Consider the following 15,707-nt stretch of genomic DNA (forward strand, 5'->3'; position numbering starts at 1 on the left):
GCTGAAAACAAACGCAATTTGGGCCACATTTCAGCAGAAATCAAATGCAATTTGGGCACATTTTCAGCAGAAATCAAACACAATTTGGGCCACATTTCAGCAGAAATCAAACGCAATTTGGGCACATTTTCAGCAGAAATCAAACGCAATTAGGGCACATTTTCAGCAGAAATCAAATGCAATTTGGGCCACATTTCAGCAGAAATCAAACGCAATTTGGGCACATTTTCAGCAGAAATCAAATGCAATTAGGGCATAGTTCAGCAGAAATCAAACGCAATTAGGGCACAGTTCAGCAGAAATCAAACGCAATTAGGGCACAGTTCAGCAGAAATCAAACACAATTAGGGCACATTTTCAGCAGATAAACGCAATTAGGGCACATTTTCAGCAGATAAACGCAATTAGAGCTGCAAAAAGAAAAGAATTTACTCATCTGGCAGGCTGGCACTGGCAGAAGTCTTCTCTCCCCGTCTCCTCTCCTGGCCGGCTCCTCAGGCGCGCAGTTCCCACGGAGCTCCCTCCCTCCTCCAATCTCCCGCACTGATTGAATGCAGGGCTATGGGAAGATGGCCACCCGAAGCCCTGTACTGGAGGCATAAATAGTCTCCAGAGCAGGGCTTCAGCGGCGGCCATCTTCCCGTAGCCCTGCTCTGCTCTGCCAGCCCCGCGGGGCTGCGGGAAAACAGTGACGTCACGCCGACGTCACGGAGCCACCGAGGCCCCTAAGACCTTGAGGCCCCAAGCGGCCGCGTGGTCTGCTTGGTGCCTCGCGGTGCCCCTGTCAGTGTGAAGCAGAACTCTAATTACACTCCCTGATTGATGTATACCTATGCAAGATGTTTTAAAGCACTTTAGGCCTGCAATTTAGCATTCAATGTGATTTCTGCCCTTAAAACGCTGCTTTGCGTCAAATCCAGATTTTTCCCCGGGACTTTTGGAGTGTATCCCACTCCGCCATGCCCTCTCCAGGTGTTAGACCCCTTGAAACATCTTTTCCATCACTTTTGTGGCCAGCATAATTTTTTCTATTTTGCAAAGTTCGCCTCCCCATTGAAGTCTATTGCGGTTCGCGAACTTTTGCGCGAACCGAACCTTCTGCGGAAGTTCGCGAACCTAAAATCGGAGGTTCAGCCCATCTCTAGTTATGTGTTTTGAATTGAAGCAGACCGGATCTGCGAGCGCGTAGGCGGCATCCTCCACGCCCGGACACATCCACAATCAGCAGTAAGCCTGTTTGACCGTTCTTGACTGTTGTATTCACTTTGTTATTTTATGGGCAACCTATCTATTGTTGTATTTTTTCATACATACATGCACTGGATTGTCATTTTCTGACACCTTATTTAATTGCTGTTTAATAAGAACTTTTATCACTTTTTTACTTTTTTGCACTGTATGCACTTTTCACTGGGCTGTTGGTTGTGGGCTGGGGTGCACACCCTGGTTCCTGGGTGTGCGGTTCAGCCCGCGGCAGCAGTCACACTGTTTTGTTTGAGTTGTTTTGATTATTCTGACAGGTGAGAGCTGTCGGAACCTTATTCTGTTTGTAATTATTGTATGCACTTTTGTACTCAATTTGTGATTTAGACACTTGCATTTTGCACCTTATATTTCATAGAACGCTACCATTCTTTTGGTTGCTCCATTTTTTTGGATTCTTATGGACAGTTTTTTGTCTACAGGTGCTGTTGTTTTACAATTAACTTATTAATTCCGGGTGGTTCACCCACCAGTGAAGTTGATGGGGGATTTTTATAACTGTTTTAACCTGTATGTGTTTTTGTGGTTTAATAAAATTGTAAGCATTATATCTTTATTACTTGTATTTGAGTTTTTATGATATATGTAGCTACCCTTTTTGAGGACTCTAGCTCTTTAACCACTTCCGGATTCTCGGAGCGTATATACACGCCCCTGAATCCTGAAGTGTATACCAGTCAGTTCACGGAGGGTGTCTCCGTGAACACCCTGCGAGCCGATCGGCGGCTCGCAGGGTAAATGTAAACACACGGGGAAGATCTTCCCCGGTGTTTACATGTATACGGCGCTGCTGCGCAGCAGCGGCGTAGAGGAGATCGGCGATCCCCGGCCTCTGATTGGCCGGGGATCACCGGCATCTGATAGGCTAAAGCCTATCCCATCAGGCGCAGGACGGAAATCCGTCCTGCGCCGCTCACAGGGGGAGGGAGGGAAGGGGAAGGAGGCCAGGAAGCGCTGCGGAGGGGGGCTTTGAAGAGCCCCCCCCCCCGCAAGCGCAAGCAGCCGGCGGCGATCAGACCCCCCCCCCCAGCAGGACATCCCCCTAGTGGGGAAAAAAGGGGGAAGTCTGATCGCCCTGGCTGCTAGCTGATCTGTGCTGTGGGCTGGAGAGCCCACGCTGCACAGATCAGCATAAAATTTCATGGTGTGGAAGTGGTTAATGGTTCATAGTTATGTGTTTTGGTCTTTGCAATGCCCCAGCAGTCTTCCAGGATTATGTAAACAATGTCGTCACTTCAGAGAGTATTTGGGCAAAATTGTGTTAGTCTTTCTCGATGAGATACTGATTTACTCTTTCTCCCTCTCAGAGCAGACGTCAGGTCTAAGCGGCATTACAGAAGTTGGGAGAGAACTGTTTATATGCAAAATTTGAGGAATGCATCTTTGAAACTAACCAGGTCTCTTTTTTTGGGGTGTATAATATCTTACTCATCCAGCAAAACTGTCTGCAGTTTTTGATTGGCCTCAACTCCACGATTTGAAATCTCTACAACGGTTTTTGGGGTTTGCCAATTTTTATATACATGTCATTAGATGGTTTGAGACTAAAGTTCACCCTTGACAGATCTTTCTAAGAAAGATGCTGAACCTAATTGTTGGCCTCCCCAAGCATCCCTGTCTTTTCAGGAATTAAAGGAGGGAGGTACTATCCCAATATTAACCTCCTGAGCGATAATCCCGAGCTGAGCTCGGGGTATGTCGCGCAGGAGGATTTCTCAGGCCCCGCTGGGCCGATTTGCATAATTTTTTTTTTGTTACACGCAGCTAGCACTTTGCTAGCTGCGTGTAACTTCCGATCGCCGCCGCTCGCCGCCGATCCGCCGCTACCCGCCGTTCCGCTCAGCCCCCCCCTCCCCAACCCCTTGCGCAGCCTGGCCAATCAGTGCCAGGCAGCGCTGAGGGGTGGATCGGAACTCCCTATGACGTCACGACGTCCATGACGTCGGTGACGTCATCCCGCCCCGTCGCCATGGCGACCAGGGAAGCCCAGCAGGAAATCCCGTTCTGAACGGGATTTCCTGCTTACTCTGATCGCCGAAGGCGATCGGAGTGGGTGGGGGGATGCCGCTGCGCTGCGGCTATCATGTAGCGAGCCCTGGGCTCGCTACATGATTTAAAAAATAAAAAAAATTAAAAAATAGTGCTGCGCCACCTCTTGGGCGATATAATTGTATCGCCCAGAGGGTTAAGGAAAACCTGAAAGACGTTATGCTTGTGCTTTATTTTCTAAAAAAAAATAAAAAATAATTCTGCAGCCAAATGCAACTATAATATTGGTAATAGAGAGTTGTTGGCAGTGAGATGGGCTTTTGAGGAATGGAGGCACTGGCTGGAGGGTGCCTTGTATCCCATAACTGTGTATACTGATCACAAGAACCTAGAATACATTGAGGGGTTAAAAGGCTCCACACCCTTGCTGGGACTCCATTCTGCCTTAACAGTATGTTATCGTAGCTTTAAAGAGGAGCTGTCAGCCATACTATCACAGAAAAAAAAAACATAGATAAGTAGATAAATACTTGCTTTACTTACATAACAGATGTATTGCACTGTCCATATTTTGGTTTTAGTGATTTTTCTACAGTAAAAGAAAAGAGAGAATACCTCTTAGGATTTTCCATTTTGACTCTGTCTAACTTGAAGCCAATCCTGACATCATTTCCTCCCTTACTCTGTATGTGCCTTTCCCGATCTCCTCCCAGTCTTCAGACACTCCCACCCAGCTCTGCAATAGAAAGTACATTGTCATTGTGTGACTGCAGAGCTGGTTTCAGCTTCTCAGCATGAGAAATATTGGCTAAACAGAGAGGAACAGAGGTGTTCAGTCAGGCTGTATTAGCTATGTCTGAGGGGAAAGTAAAGAAGAAAAAAGAACTAAAAACAGCATGTCCTGCAACTTCCTTTGTGCGGCAGATGTACCAAATAAGAGCCAGGGAAACTGGGGAATGATGTTCTATGGAGAAGACAGTAAGAGTGATTTCTAACTTTTGGATTGCCTGGTTAGCAACTGTATTACTTGTTTACCAGATAAAAATAAAGAATTTAGTTTTGATTTTATGTCTGACAGTTACACTTTAAAGAGAACCAGAGAGGATAAAAGAAAAGGTTGTATACATACCTGGGGCTTCCTCCAGCCCCATACGCATGGACCGCTCCCACGCCGCCGCCCTCCGCTGCCTGGATCCGCCGGTACCGGGTCCCGTCATTACCGCCAGTCGGCCAGTCGGCTGGCAGACGCGGCCAATTCTCCGCATCACAGGGGCTCCCTCCATACACTTACGCTTGCGGCTGCCTACTGCGCAGCCGCATGCATAAGGGTATGGAGGGAGCCCCTGTGATGCGGACAATTGGCCGCATCCGCCGGAAGTGACGGGACCCGGTAGCGGCGATACAGGAAGCGGAGGATGGCGGCGTGGGAGCGATCCGTGCGTATGGGGCTGGAAGAAGCCCCAGGTATGTATAAAAGCCTTTTTCTATTTTCTTATTTCATTCCACTCTGGTTCCCTTTAACCAATTCTGACCTGTCTATAGATTTATATGACACTTTCTTAACCCTTAAGGACGATGCTCCTCCAGGAAAGCTCCAAGACAAAATGTTTGTACCTCCCCAGTTTAGACTCTAGAGGCCGTATGTAATTCACTTTTTCTCCTAGGTGATAATTTTTCACATTCCATATAAAATAACTTTTTAGCACATTGCAATGGAAAAAGTACCAAAAAGTAGGTGAAAAAGTACTGTCCAAATTATTCTGAGTACAGGATCTTCTCAAAAAATTAGCATATTGTGATAAAGTTCATTATTTTCTGTAATGTACTGATAAACATTAGACTTTCATATATTTTAGATTCATCACACACAACTGAAGTAGTTCAAGCCTTTTATTGTTTTAATATTGATAATTTTGGCATACAGCTCATGAAAACCCAAATTTCCTATCTCAAAAAATTAGCATATTTCATCCGACCAATAAAAGAAAAGTGTTTTTAAAACAAAAAAAAGTCAACCTTCAAATAATTATGTTCAGTTATGCACTCAATACTTGGTCGGGAATCCTTTTGCAGAAATGACTGCTTCAATGCGGTGTGGCATGGAGGCAATCAGCCTGTGGCACTGCTCAGGTGTTATGGAGGCCCAGGATGCTTCGATAGCAGCCTTAAGCTCATCCCGAGTGTTGGGTCTTGTGTCTCTCAACTTTCTCTTCACAATATCCCACAGATTCTCTATGGGGTTCAAGTCAGGAGAGTTGGCAGGCCAATTGAGCACAGTAATACCATGGTCAGTAAACCATTTACCAGTGGTTTTGGCACTGTGAGCAGGTGCCAGGTCGTGCTGAAAAATGAAAGCTTCATCTCCATAAAGCTTTTCAGCAGATGGAAGCATGAAGTGCTCAAAAATCTCCCGATAGCTAGCTGCATTGACCCTGCTCTTGATAAAACACAGTGGACCAACACCACTAGCTGACATGGCACCCCAGACCATCACTGACTGTGGGTACTTGACACTGGACTTCAGGCATTTTGGCATTTCCCTCTCCCCAGTCTTCCTCCAGACTTTGGCACCTTGATTTTCGAATGACATGTAAAAGTTGCTTTCATCCGAAAAAAGTACTTTGGACCACTGAGCAACAGTCCAGTGCTGCTTCTCTGTAGCCCAGGTCAGGCGCTTCTGCCGCTGTTTCTGGTTCAAAAGTGGGTTCATGCTTCCATCTGCTGAAAAGCTTTATGGAGATGAAGATTTCATTTTTCAGCACAACCTGGCACCTGCTCACAGTGCCAAAACCACTGGTAAATGGTTTACTGACCATGGTATTACTGTGCTCAATTGGCCTGCCAACTCTCCAGACCTGAACCCCATAGAGAATCTGTGGGATATTGTGAAGACAAAGTTGAGAAACACAAGACCCAACACTCTGGATGAGCTTAAGGCCACTATCGAAGCATCCTGGGCCTCCATAACACCTGAGCAGTGCCACAGGCTGATTGCCTTCATGCCACGCCGCATTGTAGCAGTCATTTCTGCAAAAGGATTTCCGACCAAGTATTGAGTGCATAACTTTACTGAACATAATTATTTGAAGATTTACTTTTTTGGTTTTAAAAACACTTTTCTTTTATTGGTCGGATGAAATATGCTAATTTTTTGAGATAGGAATGTTGGGTTTTCATGAGCTGTATGCCAAAATCATCAATATTAAAACAATAGAAAGCTTGAACTACTTCAGTTGTGTGTGATGAATCTAAAATATATGAAAGTCAAATGTTTATCAGTACATTACAGAAAATAATGAACTTTATCACAATATGCTAATTTTTTGAGAAGATCCTGTATTAGTTTGGTTGCTGGTGGTTTAAGAGGCATTTTATTTACAAGTCGTGAATATATCACCCAGTAGAAAACTCAGATGAAAAAGTGAATTGCATGTGGGCTCAGGTGTTGCAGCAGTTTCATGAAACCAAATCTGCAGGACACCCTGAGGAGACTAAAACTGCAGATTTGTTGTCACGCTATGTATGGTGGCCTTCCTTGAAGACTGACACTAAAGCCTTTGTCAAAGCCTGTATTGCCTATGCACGTAGTAAATCCTCTAAATCGCTCCTAGGGGTTATGTGATGCTTCTACCTGTTCCAGTAAAACCATGGACCGACTTTTCCATGGATTCTATAGTTGACTTACCTTTATCCAATAACTACACTGTCATTTTAATTGTGGTGGATCCGCTTTGTAAAATGGCGCATTTTGTACTTTTGAAAAAGTTGCCTTCAGCCAAAGAACTGGCAGAAATATTTATCACTCAAGCTTTTTGGTTACATGGTGTACCCAAGAGAATAACTTCTGGCAGAGAAGTACAGTTTCTGTCTCAGTTTTGGAGATGTTTCTGTTCCCATATGGGTTTTTCTTTATCATTTCATCGGGCTTTCACTGAGAGACTAATGGCCAGACTGAGAGAACAAATCAGTCAATCGAACAATACGTACGTTGTTTCGTATCTGACAATCAGGAAGAATGGGCAGATTACCTCCCCTTTGCAGAATTCACTTTTAATAGTCTACTGGGTTCTTCCACAGGTATGTCTCTCTTTCTGGTAGTTACAGGCCAACATTCAAAATGTTCACCTCTCTCCCACCCATCCTCCAACTTCCCAGCACTGATAGAATGGTTACAGCATATATCCTCTTTATGGACTAAAGTTAGGGAAAATTTGGAAAAGGCTGGTGAACGTCAGACACGATTTTCTGATCGTCCTTGCAATCCAAAACCTGAGTTTTTTTCCCCCTGGAGATCCAGTTTGGGTTTCCACTAAGAATATTCCTTTGTATCAGCCAACTTCCAAGATTCATTGGACCCTATCCAGTTCTAGAGAAAATAAACAGAGTAATCTATACAATCCAATTTGCCCAGACCTTCAAGGATGATAACCGTTTTTACAGTATGTTTCATTACTAAAACAGCGCTTTGAGTCCCCAGGGAGAAAAGCGCTATATAAATATTATTGTTATTGTTGTTGTTGTTAAAATTGTAACATCTGTGGCTGCGGGCATGCAGGGTGTCTCCGCAGCCGCCTCAGTTCCCTGCTCGCAGGTTTTTTCCGTTCCGCCTGCGTCTAGTACGCCGGGGACGGAATTGTCATTAGCACATAGGGTTGCTGTATCAGACAGGACCTTTATGCTGGGAGGAGGCGCGTCAGCTGACCCGCTTGTCAGCTGACGTCAGAGGGGACTCACGCCGCTCAGGATTGGCTGATTGGTAGTGGGCGCGGCCGTGGTGTCTCCTCTGCTTCAAAAGCCTTCAGTCTTCAGTCGCAACCTATCTGCTGTTACGAATACATACGTGTTAGCGCTCAGACCTTAGACTAGTATCTGGTGTGCTTTGATCTGGGAGGAAACCAGGCATTTCACACAAGACTAGGACTATTGCTTTATTGTATATTATTGATATTCTGTGTATGACTCTGGCTTATCTCTGACTCTGCTATTGCTTTACGTTTCTGTACTTCTGCCCATCTGATCTAGTTGCTGGACCTCTGCCTGAATACCTACTACTCTTTTGCTTACTGATTCTGTACTGTATCTGCCTCTCAGTTGCCGAACCTAGCCTGTCTGACCTCTCTGCTCACCAGTGGGCCCTTGCCACTGGTGAGGTGCTCTTCTGATAGTACCCACCAGCTCCTCTGGTGAGGTTTAGTTAAAGCTACTCAGTTACTGTTTCTGATAGTACCCACCAGCTCCTCTGGTGAGGTCTCATTAAACTAATCCGTTACTGTTGCACCAAGCACTATACACCTTGCTATCCTGTCTGCTATATTTGAATTATTGGTGATACTGCAGATCGCCACATAATCAGACATCTGTGTTGCTACACCAATCGTTACACAATCGTTACAGCATACCAGAAAAAATATGGATACACTGTGCAATCGGATTGAACTTTTGACCACGACCGTTACCGATCTCATCAAGACGGTTAACGTTCAGCAGGCCCAGAGAGACCAATTGCTTGAGGCAGTTAATCGGCTGAAAAATCCTAATGCACAAGTGTTATCCTCTCCAGTTAATGAGCCCAGGATTCCCCCTCCTGAGAAATTTTCAGGGCATCGCTCTGACTTCAGAAACTTTAAGAACCGATGCCTTTCTTATTTTGAGTTATGGCCAGTATCTTCAGGCACAGAGAGCCAGAGAGTCACACTGATAAAGACCTTATTATCAGGTGATTCGCAGTCCTAGGCGTACAGTCTCCCTGAGGGGCATGAGGCTTTGGCCTCTGTTCAGGACTTCTTTAAAGTGATGGCAGTTATATATGATGATCCGGATTTAGCAATGATGTCAGAGAGGAAGCTTGAGACCCTCAGGCAGGGTCATAACTCAGTTGAAAATTATGCCGCTGAGTTCAGAAGGTGGGCGGTGTCAGCCAGATGGGGGCAGTATGCATTACTAGATTGTTTTTTGTCAGGGTTATCCGATGCAGTGGCTGATCTTATGTTAGGTCACCCTGAGCCTAAATCAGTTGATGAGGCCATTTCCCTGGCAATTAAAATTGATCGCCGAGTGCGATACCAGAGGCAGACTCGAGGCAGAACGCCAGGGAGACTTGCTTCTGGTATGTTCTCTCCTCCTGTTCCTTCCTCTCCTCCGCCTGATGAGTCAATGCAAATTGGACAGTCCAAGCTCACTGAGGTGGAGAAGAACAGAAGGCGTACCGAGAAACTCTGTCTTTATTGTGCAGAGAAGGGGCATATCGTAGTAAATTGTCCCCGGAAGGTGGAAAACTCCATCGCCTAGGTGTAGCTGGAGGTACTACCCTAGGCGATCCAGTCTTACCTCTAAAGAATAAGCATGTACTTCTCCCATGTTCTATTACCTGGGAGGATCAAGTTCATTCCACCCAGGCCTTTGTAGACTTGGGTTCTGCAGTTAATGTCATGGCATATGACTTCGCCATTAAGTTTGGTTTTCCTCTCCGTCATGTGGAACGTCAGACTATAGTGACTGCAATGGATGATTCACCGTTGCAAGGGAAATTACCACTCACTCAGACTCCGTTATTGTTGTGTCAGTTGGGGGTGTTGCATAAGGAACAGATACAGTTTTTGGTTCTAGAGATGTCTACCTCTACAGTGATTCTCGGTATGCCGTGGCTTAGAAAACACTCCCCTCAGATTGACTGGAGTTCCCGACAATTGTTAGCCTGGTCCTCCTACTGTCATCATCATTGTTTGGAGAAAGTCACAGTGGGAGTTACCGAGATCCAAGTGGAGGGGTTGCCGCCTCACTCCTCTGGTTCCACTGATATTGAGGCCTGGAAGGACTGGGCCACTATACTGAGCCCATTTCAGCAGGAAGCCCCAGAAGGGAAACCAGATGGAGTTCTGTTTGTACCCCTCCAGTTCAGACTTAAGATTCTTCATGTGTTTCACTCTCATAAGAATGCAGGTCACCCTGGTGTTGCCCGTACGCAGGAGTTATTGGGCAGATGTGTTTGGGGCCTTCCATTGTATCTGACTGTAAGGACTTTGTGGGGAGCTGTTCTGTTTGTGCCAGGAGCAAACCCTCCAGATGAGCTCCCGTTGGCACCTTACAGTCACTACCATGTGCCAGAGCAGCCATGGACACACTTGTCCATGGACTTTATAGGAGAATTGCCCAGGTCTCAGGGAAAAACTGTCATATGGGTGGTAGTCGATAGGTTCAGTAAAATGGCCCATTTCATCCCTTTGGATGGACTCCCCTCTGCTGCCCAGACCGATTGGGTCAAATTTTTGCCATTTGCAGAGTTTGCCCATAATAATTTGAAGAGTTCCTCCTCGGGGTTCTCTCCATTTCAGGTTGTGATGAGGAGATCCCCTAAGTTCTCTTCTTTGCCTGTGGTGGCATCTCCTTTCCAAGCACTGGAGGAGTGGCAGGGAACTTTGAAAGAGATCTGGGCTCTGGTTCAGAAAAATCTCAAGAAGGCTTTTGTGACCCAGAAAAAACAGGCAGACAGGAGACGTTTGGGAGAGTGGAACTTTGCCCCGGGGGATGTGGTGTGGGTGTCTACTCTACCCTGTGGGGATTGATGGGGAACCTGAGTATGAGAGAGAACAAATTTTGGATTCTTGGTCTGCGCGCAACTCTATACAATACCTGGTTCATTGGAGGGGGTATGGGCCTGAGGAGAGATCTTGGGTTCCCAGTCATCGTATGCATGCAGAAGAACTTAGAAAAGTGTTCCATAGGTTGCATCCTGACAGACCTGGTGGCCCGTGTCCGGAGTCCGCGCCTCAAGGGGGGGTACTGTAACATCTGCGGCTGCAGGCACGCAGGGTGTCTCCGCAGCCGCCTCAGTTCCCTGCTCGGAGGTTTTTTCCGTTCCGCCGGCATCTAGCACGCCGGGGATGGAATTGTCATTAGCACATAGGGTTGCTGTATCGCGCCGCCGCGCGCATAGACAGGACCTTTAGCTGATGTCAGAGGGGACTCACGCCACTCAGGATTGGCTGATTGGTAGTGGGTGCGGCCGTGGGGTCTCCACTCCTTCAAAAGCCTTCAGTCTTCAGTCGCAACCTGTCTGCTGTTGCGAATACACACGTGTTAGCGTTCAGACCTTAGACTAGTATCCGGTGTGCTTTGATGTGGGAGGAAACCAGGGATTTCACACAAGACTAGGACTATTGCTTTATTGTATATTATTGATAATATGTGTATGACTCTGGCTTATCTCTGACTCTGCTATTGCTTTACGTTTCTGTACTTCTGCCCATCTGATCTAGTTGCTGGACCTCTGCCTGAATACCTACTACTCTTTTGCTTACTTATTCTGTACTGTATCTGCCTCTCAGTTGCCGAACCTAGCCTGTCTGACCTCTCTGCTCACCAGTGGGCCCTTGCCACTGGTGAGGTGCTCTTCTGATAGTACCCACCAGCTCCTCTGGTGAGGTTTAGTTAAAGCTACTCAGTTACTGTTTCTGATAGTACCCACCAGCTCCTCTGGTGAGGTCTCATTAAACTAATCCATTCCTGTTGCACCAAGCACTATACACCTTGCTATCCTGTCTGCTATATTTGCATTATTGGTGATACTGCAGATCGTCACATAATCAGGTATAGCATCTTAATTATTGGTGATTCTGCAGTTCACCACATAATCAGACGTCTGTGTTGCTACACCAATCATTACACAATGGTTACAAAAATCCCGCTCAGGTACATGGTGAACCTGAATATGAAGTAGAAAGAATTCTTGACTCTTGCAAAACTAGAAATCCTATTCAGTATTTGCTTAATTGGAAAGGGCATTGGAGACCACTCCTCGGGTGTACGTGTGTGTGTGTGTGTGGGGGGGGGGGGGTGGTAATGCCCTGCATTCACCAGTTGCTTGTGATGATGATCCTGGTGGTGTGCGTGGAGGTACGTGCTCTGGAGACAGCTTTGGGTGGGTGCGCCTGTTAATGCTTTTCTCATATGACTCAGGTGCTGGGGAATGTAGGCGCAGTGTCAGCTGACTTTGATATGCTTTAGTGCTGTGATTGGTGGATTGAGTGTGTGGCTGGCCACTGATTGGTGAGAGCATAGTATTTAAACCTGTCTTGCTCTCTGTCAAATTTCGTGTTGGCATTAGCTTTGGCTAGTTGTTGGGTGTGTGTTTTTTCTTGCTGTGGATTACCAGTTACTGACCTCTTGCTTGGCTCTGGATTGCTGCCTGAACTGACCTTAGCTTGAAACATGACTAACCCTTGGATTGCCGCCAGGACTCAACCTGTTTTGACTACTCTGTGACTACTCTGTGGATTGCTGCCTAGACCGACCCTTGCCTGACTTACCATTCTTATGCCTACCCCTTGTCTGCTGTGATCAATATGTATCTAGTTAGTCTAAACCAGTTATTGGTTGCCTGTATTGCTCTATGAGATTGATGGTACTTTGGTCTTCCCGGCCTCAACTTCTATACCTTGCACGTTGAAATCTTGAGGAGTAACCGTAGTCGGGCAGAAACTACCTGTCTCCCGTTCATGCTGGGGCTTGTTGTATAGGTGAAGACATTACATTATGGTATAGAGGTTGAAAGAAGGCTAGAGATCCCCCAGTCCTTACAACTGCATTGTAAAAAAGTAAAAAGAATTGAAGCAATACAAAAATTGGCAGTTTCTATGAGCCTATATGTGTTGTTGTTTTTTTTTTTATAGATGTTTGGAAATAAAGCAATGGAACCTTATACATGCATGATAATACAGTAAATACAGAATCATGTTAGATAACAAAAAATAAATAAAAATCTTTATTATTCATATGTCAAAAAAGATGCAATGATTTTTATTATTTCTGCATTTAAAATGTTATAAAAGTTTGTCATGTTGTGTGGACATGAATATCTAAACATTGTGATAAGTTGACCTTGAATAAACTCATCCTTAGCTTAATACAGTTAATTGAAGACATTTCAGTTCTTCAGGTTCCTTGGAGGCTGGTTAACATTACAGCTCTTGTCTCATTAGAGATATTTTGTTTTAGTTAATAATATTGAAATCAGCGTACAGATGGGTAATCAATGGTTTCTTTTGTGCTCTAGTGAGACCTCCGCCTAACGATCTATTGCAATCTCTGAGAACCATTGAGACTCTCGTTCATTGTCATCTCTATTTTTAATTTCTAAGCTATGAATGAAGAAATCACATGTGCAGAAAAATAGTCACCGTCATCTATAAAATGTACTAATGTAACCTTTTTTAAAACGGAGGATATTGTGTAATCACACTGGATTGAGCACAAAATAATATATATATATATATATATATATATATATATATATATATATATATATATATATATATATATATATATATATATATATATATATATATACATATATATATATATATATATATATATATATATATATATATATATATATATATATATTATAATTTATACCTAACACATTGTTTTACTGTGTAAAAGTTAAAAGACAGGGCAATTGTAATGAGAGGTACTTGGCGGCTAACATGGTTATTCCATTTAAAGCAATACCAGTTGCCTGGCTGTCCTGCTGATCCTCTGCCTCTAATACTTTTGGCCATAGACCCTGAACAAGCATACCACAGATCAGATGTTTCTGACATTATTGTCAGATCTGACAAAATTAGCAGCATGTTTGTTTTTGGTGTGATTCAGACACTACTGCAGCCAAATGGACCAGCAGGGCTGCCAGGCAACTGGTATTGATTAAAAGGAAATAAATAAGGCAGCCTCCATATCCCGCTTGTTACAGTTGTCCTTTAACCCACTGGGCGGTATGCCAGACACTGTGTCGGGCAAGAAAATGTAGCTGAAAGTATTATGCCCAACACTGTGTTGGATATGCTGCTCAGGAGGTTTTCTAAGGGATAGACACCCCCAGTATAGGTTAGCCAGGTTTAGGTTCCCCAGTATGTTGGTAGCAATAGGAGCCCTAGTGCAGGTGCCCCCCCTCTCCGCTCCATAGCCAGCGCTGTTGCTTGCAGTGCCTCTCTCCAGCAATTGAAGCACTTCTGCCACACAGCTCTGTTATTCTCTATGCGGAGCACTGGGACTTGATGTCATGACGTTGAAGATGTCACAACGTTGATGATGTTATGACTCTGAGTCTTGATTCTCTGCATAGAGAGTACCGGAACTGTGTGGTGGAGTTGCTGCAATCGCTGAAGAGAGGCTTGGTAAGTTTTCAAATTGATTTTAAATATGCAAAGGAAAAGGCTTTTAAACTGCCATTTTTCTGAGTTTAAAAATCCTTTTTCCTTTGCACTTTAGAGAGACTCTGAAGTGAGTGTAACAGCATTTGATTATTGTAAAACACTGTAGATAGTGCTAAACCGCCGCTATCCCGCGGCAAAATGAGGGGTTTATACCCCTCAAATTACCGCTGCAAAATCCATGACTTTCTTGGTTGTGGATTTTGCTGCTCATGGAGGCAGAACTATGAGCCACAGCTCTGCCTCCATGCGTGTCAACCCGCGCATATCTCCGCCTCTCCCCCGCTCCTCTCTGCGAAGGAAGATTGAGAGGTGGCGATCAGCTGGGATTGACGTGCTAAGAGGTAGAGCTACAACCATTAGCTCTGCCTCAAGCAGGAAGCGCTCCCTGGACAAAGGAGAGGGAATTTGGGGGGTATAAATCCCTCGTTTTGCCAAGGGGATGTGGCGGTTTAGCACTATGTAAGGTGCTTTACAATAATCAAATGCTGTTTCACTCACTTCAGTCTCTCTTTAAAAGTCAATTTTTTTCAAAAACTACAAGGTCTTTTTTTTTTGTCTTGTTCCAACTATTCCCCTTAACCGACGTAGCAATCTTGATGACAATAGTATGTATGGAGGCTTTGAAATTAACCGCTTAATTCGGAAAAAAATTAAGTGGAATTACAAATGGATTATACAAAATCAATTGACTTTCCAAATCATAATTAGAGATGTCCTGAACAGTTCGCTGACGAATAGTTCCTGGCGAACATCGGCTATTCGCCGTTCACATTTAACGCGATTTAAAAAAACAAATGCGTTTGCATTATTTACATTGGAGACAATAGCCGTTGACTTTTAACGGTTAATAGCGAAGCCCGCTTACATGCTAAAGACATCCAATTTGCAGCGTATGTGTGGGGGTGGGGGTGGGGGGGAAACTGAGGAAAACTGAGGAAAAAAAGGAGGGGGGGACCCCACGTCATTTTATTTTTTTTATTTTCCACTCTTTGAACATTAAAAAAAAGTTTCAAACCATAGGTAGAGTTGCCAGGGATCTTTATACAGCCATATTGCAGCTGTATACAATCCCTGGCCAAAGTATTGTGACTCCGGAGGGGTTTCCAGGAGGTCTGTATGCACTGCGTAAGGACCCCCTGGAACCCCCGTCATGAAATTCACTTCTATTTCTTTTGATATATGTAAATTTACACTACCATTAGGTTTGCTACATTATCTGTCATTTACCAAATTTTAAATGTA

The sequence above is a fragment of the Hyperolius riggenbachi genome, chromosome 4, assembly GCF_040937935.1.
Source record: "Hyperolius riggenbachi isolate aHypRig1 chromosome 4, aHypRig1.pri, whole genome shotgun sequence".
Classification (NCBI taxonomy): Eukaryota; Metazoa; Chordata; class Amphibia; order Anura; family Hyperoliidae; genus Hyperolius; species Hyperolius riggenbachi.